At 38.7% G+C, this 10,715-nt stretch overlaps 1 long non-coding RNA gene across 1 annotated transcript; it reads left to right on the top strand.

Annotated features, from left to right (window-relative positions):
• The first annotated feature begins 1,623 nt into the window (after nt 1–1,623).
• LOC134297630 (uncharacterized) lies at nt 1,624–8,038 on the top strand. Its single transcript, XR_010004441.1, has 3 exons — nt 1,624–3,695; nt 5,309–5,331; nt 6,995–8,038. It is a non-coding gene; the product is annotated as an uncharacterized LOC134297630 (long non-coding RNA).
• The last annotated feature ends 2,677 nt before the right edge of the window (nt 8,039–10,715 follow it).

Below are 10,715 nucleotides of genomic sequence, written 5' to 3'. Positions count from 1 at the left end.
CAAGAGGGAGGTATGTGTTAATGGTTCATTTATTTAATAAGTATCTCATTCCCCCTTCCTCCAGAAATGTGGAACTTGGAGTCAATAAAATTAATGAATCAGAAACTTCCTAAAGTCCATATGTGACCAAATCACCCAAGGTAATGGAATATGTTCCTTTCACCTAAAGACCTGAAAAGAATGCCAAATGTAGCTTATACCTAGAGCACATCAGGCAAGATGAGATCCTGAGCTGTTCTCTATGTGGGGTAGACCATAGCCAGAAAAGAATTTCGGGGGGGGGGGGGGTGAAACTTTTTTTAGTGAATCATGAAAAGTATAGTTCCATAAATCAAAATAATTTAGAAATCAGGTTCCATCGATAAACTTCAGTGGACACTCAAGACAGATAAACTTCAGTGGACACTCATGGGGATTTGGTTAATCAGTTAAAATTCATGAATAAACAAGTTTTTTTAAAAAAACCTGAATTTTTTTTGGGGGGGGGGGGAATTGAACCCCTACCCCCCTCCCTTGGCTATAGCCCTACTTGTATGGTAGCTGTAAGGTCTTCAATGTAACTTCCAACACTGCCTCCACTAGACTAGAAAAAGAGGCTGCTAAGGATCAGGGTGGGTGGTAAACCAGCAAAATCCCTTTCCTATTCTGAGCATGCAGCAATACACACAAGCACTCCGGCTTAGTGGGTTGTCAGACAGGGCACCTGCTCAGTGAGGTGGAATGTCAGTGAACCATGGCAACCCCCTTCCTGTCCGTCAAGTCAATGCTGAAACTGGAAATCCAGTGGGCAAAGCAAAGAGCAGCTAATCCCACCCTCCTTGCCAATTTAGGTCTCTGTAATTCAGATGAGATTGGCATCATCATCCAGGATTAAACCCTGGATGGCAGTGTTTTTTAATTCAGCAGCCTAAGAGCTAAGTGTAATAATAATTATGTGCCTTCAAAGTGCTCAGAATTGTAGACTGTTCTCTTCAGCTGATAGGAGCTGGAGGGGATCCAACAAAGCTACACAATTAGAAATGGTCCAAATGCAAAATTCAGCTGGAATTTCAGGCAAGGCATGGAATAGGTATATAACATGCAATTACCTTTTTCTGGTTTATCCTATGGAAGCAACACTTTGAAATAGTAGACCTGTTTAGAGAATGGCAGGCTTTGCCTTTCTTACCTGTTATATGTGATTTGAAAGAACTGAGGTGCATTTTTGTTTTTATGCAGGTAACCTCTTATCTTTGCAATGTGGCAATTACTGATAAATTCTTCCAATCCTTTCTTGATATGGTCTTATGTTGTGCTTCAAGAAAATGTCTGATTGTGAAAGGCACTGTTAGACATTGAAGTGATTACAGTTGTTTGTTGCTGTTAACACCGAGACAAGAATCATCCTGGCAGGCAAACAACATCTTGGCTAATAAGTATTCATAATTTGCATATCAGCGGAAAAGAGAGAGAATGTGTGTTGTAAACATATATTATCACTCAATAGGCTGTAATTTTAATTGCTTATAAATGTTATTAATTCTGATTGTGATTATCTGAATAAGTAATAAGGATAAAGGCTGTCAAATTAATTAAGTACATATTCATTAAACTCAAGGTAGCTTGGGTTTCTTTTTATTGCGCAAATACAATTAGCACTTAATCTGAATCTGCGCAAGTTACATAATCATGTGACTCGAAAGAAAAGGAGGATACAACCTTGGCCTTTTACTTTTTACATGGGAAAACATTAATGATGCTGACATTGGAGACAATTAGACAGTGTCAGCCAATTGTTTTGCGTCCGCTTTCTCTCACATCTGTGGTGTCTACAAGCAAGAGCGGCCATTGTTTCTGCAGGCCTCTGTCGCGCTTTGGCTTTTTGTGCGAACCGTCAATCTCTTGGCGAATATCAAAGCTGCGAGGAAATTAGAACAGACCAGCTCCACTGCATCGCACTAAAGCATAGCAGGGTGCTCCCACTATGCTACTAATTAGGCAGTGGCCAACAAAGTAACCTGTCAATGCGCGCTTGCTATTTCCCACACACCTGCATTTCATACACTAATAAGCATACATTGAGGGGAAGAAAGGCATAACTGCTGAAGTGTGAAAAATGAACAAAACATAACAATGTTTCCATCCCCACCTAGACCACTGCCAATTACCGTTAAACATGAGGTAGAATCAACATGTCGGAAGAAACACAATACAGTATCTGAAACTAAAGACGAGAAGGGGAAAAAATGGAGGGGAGAGCAGGCGGGAGGAGGAAATGGAGCGAGGGAGTTGTGCAGTCGTGGTGGTGGGGAGCCATGCATTGAGAACATTTCATGTTTGCTCTCAAATCTCATGCTGGAGTGGAGTTTGTCGTTATTTATAAAAAAAAAATCCCGAGGCTGAAAATGATCATAATTACGGGGTTTCCCTTTTGCCTCGACAGTTCGGAATTCTTACTCCCTTAAAACAAATGACTAAATACCACGACGAATGTTTTGATCCAGGACCAACTGCTTAAACTGGGCCAGCTCTTCAGCTGAGATAAACTGGCTAAGTTCCATGGCATCAATGGAGCCAGGCTAATTGTGATCCATTGAAATCAGTGCCTATTTTTTCATTCTTTCATTCCTTTTTAAAAAATGTTTTTAAAAAACCTTCCATTGATTCCTGTTGTTTTTAAAATAGTCTCCTTGCACTCTTTCCCATTACAATTCTTTCTTTTTAAAATTCATAGGCATTGGGATGCCAATTCAAGATTTTTTTCTCTTTTCTTTTCTTAATGGGGATTATTGCATTTATACTTATAATAAAAAATGTGGGGGGAAATGGATGAACAAGGAGCTAAAATAAATTTTCCTTCTCAGCCCAAATGAAACAGCATTCTTTGCTGTTGCTGTTATTGTTATTCTCATCATTATTAGCTGGAATAAAATGCTTCAAAGGACAGCAATTCATTGCAAAAGCATGACTATCATTCTCAGCACAGCCTGTATTATATGGACTTTAATAAATTCCTAGTACTAACTACAGACCTTAATATATCACTAGAGTTCTTAAAACATTAGCACACATATCTATTGGTTACCTTTTCTGTTTGCTTTCACATCCAGATAGGATCACAAAGGGTGATGATTTTAAGGGGCCATATTTGGAAAATATACCACTACTACTCAGGTTCTTAAGTAGCATCAATTGGCATATTTCAGTTGGAGCTAGCTAATCAATAATAATTGGCACGAATGTTATATTTTTGCTGAAATAAATGTTGTATTCATTGCATTATTTTAAAAAGCTAACTGTAGGAGCATGAAAAACCAAAACAGAGCATCCATATCAGAGTCTTTTGTTTTTAAATTTAATGACAGTCAACTATGAGAAGCAGAAGGTTTGTACGGAGGAATAGGTAGAGGGCAGAATGGAGACGGGGCAATTTATTTTCCATCTGTTTATTTCCCACTCAGAATGTGTCCCTCTCATTCCGATTTTTCTACTTACAGAGGAGGAAATGGATAAATTCAGTTACTAAACAATATTGCTGCCATCTTTGTAAAATTAAGTATTTTATTTCACCATTAACCAAAAAGTATCATGAAGCAGTTATCCTCGTGATAGCAACTGTGATAATGGATACTCTGAAATTTTTATCTTACAGATGGTTTTAGCACTTTGCTACAGAAGTGCTCTATTGCCAACTCAACCGCTTTAAACAAAAAGAGGTAAAAGTCTAAACCAAAAAAAAGAGATCCTGATGGAATTTGAAGATCAATCTGTTGTTTTGTTGTTGTTTTCCTCTAACGGATTAAAGAAATTCTTCTCCATATGAAGCATGGAATCCTGCATTGTTACTGTATCCTTGATGGGAATTAATACAATAAAGGCCAATATTCAAATGATATTTGTTAGCTACTTCTGAACACCACTCTGCTTTTATCCACACATTATCCGGGAGCAACGTTTTTCAATTATAAATAAAAACTTTCTCCGCCTCTTCCCACTTGAGCTCAAGTACAGAAGGCCCTTATTTAAAATGCAGCCTCCGAACGGGCCACCAGGCCGCCTGTTCAGCTGCCAGTAGCTTTTGTGTACAGAGATGTTAATTGGTCCTAATCCCCTCGTAGAAGCTGTTTTGGTAGCCTGACCTGGCACCCCGAAGGACACCTTGGTGTGAAAAACTAAAGGACCCATTCAAGAGAGAGTGAAAAGCTGTACTGAGCATTCCGACACATTTTAATTTCAGGGGTAGAAGGAAAAGAGAGAGAGAGAGAGAGAGAGAGCCTCCATAATTTGGATTGTGAACAGACTGGGTGTTTTTGTGTGTGTGTGTGTGTGTGTTTTTTTTTTTTTTAAGCAAGCCCCAGTTAAAAGCAAGGTCCTACAGACATTCCCTTTGCGGAAAAAATGGGTGTATGTATGCATTCTTTTTTTAAACAGTACTGGAATCTGAAATATATTCAGACCCCAATATTCAAATACCTCCCCATCACATCCTAGAATTTTGACAAGAAAAAGAAAAACAAACCATCCCCCTCATTGTCATTTCTATTCTGTAAAACTCAATCTGATTTTTACATATTCTTTGGTCCATGTGGACCTCCTCCCTGCCCTGAAGTTCTGGATAAATATCATCCCAAGATGATCTTGGAGGAGCTTTGGTGATACAAGCAAATGGCAAACGTGTAATCAAAACCAGCAAGTGTAATGCAGTGTGAATATTCCCTTCTGTCAAATTCTAATGTGCCGCTTCTTTTACCCTGGTATGCCTTTGTACAGCACACATTTACATCTTGGGTGGCAAATTATGCAAATAGGATGCACTCACCACAACTGCGTGGTTTTGAATTTTTTGACGAAGTTCACAGATCAGCTTCATAGGTCAAAGAAGTTTGCCGCCCACCGTGTGATCAAACTGAAAGATTCATGTATGTATGCTATTATTGTAATCATGCCAAATGCCAAGTGCTCAGCTAGATTGTATCTCACATATTTTCATCTCTGCATTTATTCAGAGCAAATACAGTACTTTTCATTAAACACTGGCAAAGCCAGGAGAAAAACACTTTGAAGGAGCTTTTCATGTGTGTAAACTGGGGTTGGAGGTGCTGAACATGAAAAATAGCATTTAGACACTGCTGAGGCAAATCAAAACAAATGCTAAGCATTACTGGAACAATATCTACATCCAATACAAAGTATTACAACAAGCTTAGCTCTCTTTGTGTATGTGTTTCAGTATAAGTTTGCAATCCTGGAAGGCTCTTTAAAAAAAGAAAATAAATGCATTTGTAAGTTTTCACTACATAAGAGATGTTTTTTCTCTTTTGTTATATAGACTATGATTTCCAACACAAAACGGTGAGTTGTACCATTTTCCAGATGCTTAGGAATGATGTGATAATGGCTTTACTATCAAACAGGGCACCATATATATAGCATCGTATGTAGATGTACCAATAAGAAAATTTAGGCTTGGGGTACCAACTAAAACTCTAAATCAATGGGAAGGATAGTCTCCATTGTAGTTATAGCAACATGGGTGAGCAATAAGACTGAAAATGATACAAACAGAAGCAAGATGTACAAAAACACCACTATAGTTTTATGGTGTCCCCCCTGGCTTAAAGCAAATATTTCTTCCCAACCCATTGAAACAATGGTAAATTGGTCAGTCCCCCTCTTTATTGAGATCTATTGATTCAATGGGTTTACTCAAAACCTACTCATTGAGTTGAACTAATTCATATTAGTGTTTACTTGTTTGTTTTTATATGAGAGCATTTTGATTATTTGGATCTTTAATTCAAAAACCTTGTTTAGTCTTTCATGTCTATGAATATTTTGTATGTTTTGTTTACATTTATTTTTTATTGCATTTCTCTGAGGAGAAATGCTCCTCAGAGAAAGTATTTTGAATGTCCCTTCTTTTAGTAATGTACTTTTTTTTGTGTCAGGAGCAACTTGAGAAACTGCAAGTCGCTTCTGGTGTGAGAGAACTGGCTGTCTGCAAGGACATTGCCCAGGGGATGCACTGATGTTTTTTGATGTTTTACCATCCTTGTGGGAGGCTTCTCTCATATCCCCACATGGAGCTGGAGCTGATAGAGGGAGCTCATCCATGCTCTCCCCGGGTTGGATTCGAACTGGAAACTTCAGGTCAGCAACCCAACCTTCAAGTCAGCAGTTCTGCTGGCACAAGGGTTTAACCCACTGCACCACTGTAATGTAATGCTCCAGTGTAATGTAATGCAAGAATGGAGTACATATGGCAATCCAGAAGTTGCGCAACTACAACTACCATGGTGAAAGATTAATGGAGGTACAATCCAACATCTAGATAGCTACAAATTGCCTGTCCTTAATGATATGAGATGCTTTATAATATGCATAAATCTGGAATTTACTGCCCCATACCCATTCTTCTTCTAAAGAAAACTCCTCTCTCTCTTGATGCATGTATATTGTACAGTATGCATCTGAACACACAATCTATTGCAGGAATTGTGTTTTATCTCAGTTATGTAGTACATACGGACCATACTCTTCTTCTTTTGTGGATCGAATCATCATATCTGGGCTGGAATAGAACATTCTCCAAATCAAACTGAACGAGTATAAATAAAGATAGGTTATGTCTCCAATAGTAGAAGATGTGATTTGCTTGAGTTCTTGGCTTATCCTTCCAATCATTATCTCCTTGCTTGCTCAGAGATTTTTTGCACTGTTGAGTCCTGTTGGTTTTCAACTTTGCAGCACACTCCCATTGGGATATGCTGTAGGCTGTCTGACTTTTCCCCTTTGTTGTTTATCTGCAGATAGAGATGTCTAGTAAGCAGTCTAATTCCCCTTCTGGCCTTCATGCTATATTTAAAGCTAGTAAAGTTTTGATGAATAGACAGCTTTCACATTGGGATCTGTTTCTTAGTCCACCTTCAATCCACTGAACTGCAAAAACATTAGGCTTCGATTCCCCAGGCCAGCTCACTCTCCCTCAGCTACATTATCTTTTCTTTAATTTCAGGCAACTATACCTATGGAGGAGGATCAACCCTAACATGAGGCTGGGAATGTACAACCCACAATCCATTGGCTGCATACTCCTCAAGGATGGTGCACAGTTTCCAACAACTGCTGCTGCCAGGTCGAGTGACAGCTCCAGTAAACCCTGTGTCATCCTGATTTCTCAGTTGTTCTTAAAAAGTTATGGTTTCTCTCTGTCCTTCTCTCTCTTTTCCCCTTCATCCTAGTTTATCTCAATTACTGATTAATTCAAACTGAAAAAAGTACATTGGGCCCTTGATATCTGAAGGACTGCAACTGAAATCATCTGCCCTCTGCTGCTGAATACACATGCCCAATGTGGAACACATATCTCCACATTAAAACAGTGGATGTGGCTCTTAATGAGACATACCACGTTATCACAGGATGTCTGTGCCTCACACCACTGCAGTAATTATACTGTTTAGCCAGTATTGCACAACCTGACATCTGCCAGGAAGTAAGAGCCAACAATGAAAGGACCAAGGCAGTGACATTTCCTGCCCATCCCCTGTTCGGATATCAGCTAGCATGCCAATGCCTTAAATCAAGAAATAGTTTTCTAAGATCTACAGAGATACTCGCAGAAACACCTCAGCAAGCAAGAGTCCAAAAGTGGCAGGCTAAAACTCGGAACCTTAAGTCATGGCTGATACTAAATAAGAGACTCTCTCCTGGGCACACAGAAGATTGAGCGACTTGGAAGGCGCTGAACAGACTGTGCCCTGGCACCACAAGATGGAGAGCCAACCTTAAGAAATCGGGCCACAAAGTGGAATCCATGACATGGGAATGTGGAGAAGAGCAAACCACAGACCACCTACTACAATGCAACCTGAACCCTGTCACATGCACAATGGAGGACCTACTTATAGCAACACCAGAGGCATTCCAAGTGGCCAGCTCCTGGTCAAAGGACATTTAGTATAATTTCAAGTTTTAAAAACTTTGTTTGTGTTTTAAATACATTACAACTGTACCCTTTGTTTGCTTCTGACACGATAAATAAATCTGAAGAACTTTGTTTCCAGGACCTACTATGTATGGCAAAATAAGCAGATGCTCAACTCCCATTATTTACAATAGTGTAAAAAAAATGGCATCCCTTATAGGAAATGGCAAAATTAACAAGTGTTGTTGTTTTTTTCAATTTTAATAAATCTTTTCAAATTGTAGCTAGTTGAATCCATGGAAAAAGAAACAAGGGCCAACTTTAGTTAATACTCCACTCAAGATAAGGAAGGAAAATGCTGTAGCGTCTTAACTGAAGCTTCCTTAAGCTCAGTACATACATTATAGGGTTTATTTAGAATAGTATTTTTGTATCTTCTTGTTACATTGCCACAGCACACAGACCACATGATCCTGTCACTCAGCCAAATGTCCCAATTTTTATTTGTGAAATGTTGGGAAGGAATGCCATTGCACCAGAAAATTGTTTGCTGGACATCCCCTTCCTCATCACCCACCTTTGGCCCCTCTCCAATGAGCATGGGGTATGTCTGTTTTCCCTCTTGAGAGGATGTTCTAGGAAATAGTATCAGAGGGCCTGTTTCTGAGGGCAGGAGGCCAATGTGTCTCTTAGGAGAGACTCTGTAGCAGCTATTGTCAGAGGTCTCTATGCCCCTTCAGCACTCTCCTCAATAAGTATAATAATAACTATAGTTAGAATTGTTACATTGTAATAATTACATTGTCAAAAGTGAGTAATAATTAAAATGTAAAAGCAATAATAAATTAAATTGGAATAAATTAAATTAAATTAAATCCAAAATGGATCTTCCTCCCAATTACAATTATGCATTCCTCTGTGTGAAAGAGTGTTTTTGTATTAGTACATATATGGCTCCAGAGACTCCTTGTAGTGCAGTGCTTTGAATGCTGGACTGGGACTTAGGACAGTGGTTCTCAACCTGGGGTCCCCAGATGTTTTTGGCCTTCAACTTCCAGAAATCCTAACAGCTGGTAAACTGGCTAGGATTTTGGGAGTTATAGACCAAAAACATCTGGAGACCCCAGATTGAGAACCACTGACTTAGGGAGAGTAGAAGGCATCCCCCTACATAGTTATGGAAAGCCCCTGGCTGACCCTGAGGAACTCACGTTCTATCAAATTCAAGGAAAAACAATAGCAAATCCTCTTTCAGCAAATCTTGCCAATAAAACCCCATGATAGGTTGTCCTGATGGTAAAGATTTATCATCAATGAATTGAAAACACAACAAAAATTAGAAACTCATGGTCTCCACTGACTAGTTGATACTGGAAGTATTCCTTCAGTCCCAAATTTTTATTTTATTTTTTATTTATTATTAAACTTATATACCGCTACTCCCAGTTTGGCTCAGAGTGGTTTACAAAAATAGATTAAAACAATACACTTGGCTTTAAAATAACAATAAAAACAAAAAAGCAACAATAAAAGCAACAATAAAAACAGACATATAAAAAATAAAAAATGGTTGTGTGTTAGGTAGAATGACCAAGCAATATGAGAATATGAGGAATGGGAACCACCACTGAAATGCTGAAGGTCAGAACTTTGACTACTCTTCTCGGTGAACTTGTTGACTTCAGGTGTTCTGTGAATGACACTGCCTCATCTACTGCTTCTGAGGCTGGATCTACACTGCCATATAATCCAATGTCTGATCCTTGATTATCTGCTTTGAACTGGTTTATATGCCATATAATCCAGTTCAAAGCAGAAAATCTGCATTTTAAATGGAAATGTAGTTGGGGTCACAGTATGCAAGATTTACCTGCTAGACTGGGTACAGAATGGGGGTGGGTGATCCTATTTTCCTTGACTTCATTTAACTGAATATCTTGAGTCAGCTTTGCCACAAATTCTAAGAAAAGATAAGAGAGGAACCTGATGAATATCTTGCATCAGAAATGTGACAGTAATGAGCCTTACTTCAGTACAAAAGACTGTTTCAGTTAACCACCAGAATCATACATCTCTGTTTTTATAGCTTTAAATAAAAACCAATGCTATGGAGTAAAAGCAAAGCTAACAAAGAGTCTTATGGTTCCTTCAAGTGTTCCATGTTACTTCTACTTTAATAATTATTGTAAGATAAAAGTTAATGCATTTCATTATTTTTGGAATCTCAGATGTGAATTATACTGAATACTGTAAGTGTTGAGGCCTGTGAAGAATCTGAGGATATGGATGGGGATTTTCTGTTTCAGCCTCATGTTTCTGTGGGGGAAAGCGAAAGTGGTTTTTGAGACAATGGGAATGTTTTGGGTAGATCTGTTGTTGGGGAAACAGGCAGTGATTATCATGAGAATCCGACAGGGATTGACTCTGAAAGGAATGTGGAGGAGACAGGAGGGTTACAGATAACCTAGCATTTACAGGGATAGTGTGAAACAGAGACAAATTCATTGTTCCCAGAGGCTGAAGGATAAACAAAGGGAACCCAGGTGTGAGAAAAAGTGATGTCATGGGCAAGAGGGAGTATTCTTAAGGAATTGGAGTCAATGTTCAGTGGGGAGATCAATGCTGGATTTTCTTTTTTCTTTTTTAAAAAAAAATAATTTTATTGAAATGATCATACTACTTATACAGGGAAAGAGTGAGAACAAGTGTTATAGGAAAGCCAAGAAAGAGAAAAAACAGAGAGAGAGAGAGAAAGGAAAAAAAAAAAGTTGTTGGGCTTCCATTCAGCTTCCTTCTATTCATTTCTCTT

This window comes from Anolis carolinensis, chromosome 3, assembly GCF_035594765.1.
Source record: "Anolis carolinensis isolate JA03-04 chromosome 3, rAnoCar3.1.pri, whole genome shotgun sequence".
NCBI classification, from domain to species: domain Eukaryota; kingdom Metazoa; phylum Chordata; class Lepidosauria; order Squamata; family Dactyloidae; genus Anolis; species Anolis carolinensis.
This window is presented reverse-complemented; position numbering and strand designations above follow the sequence as displayed.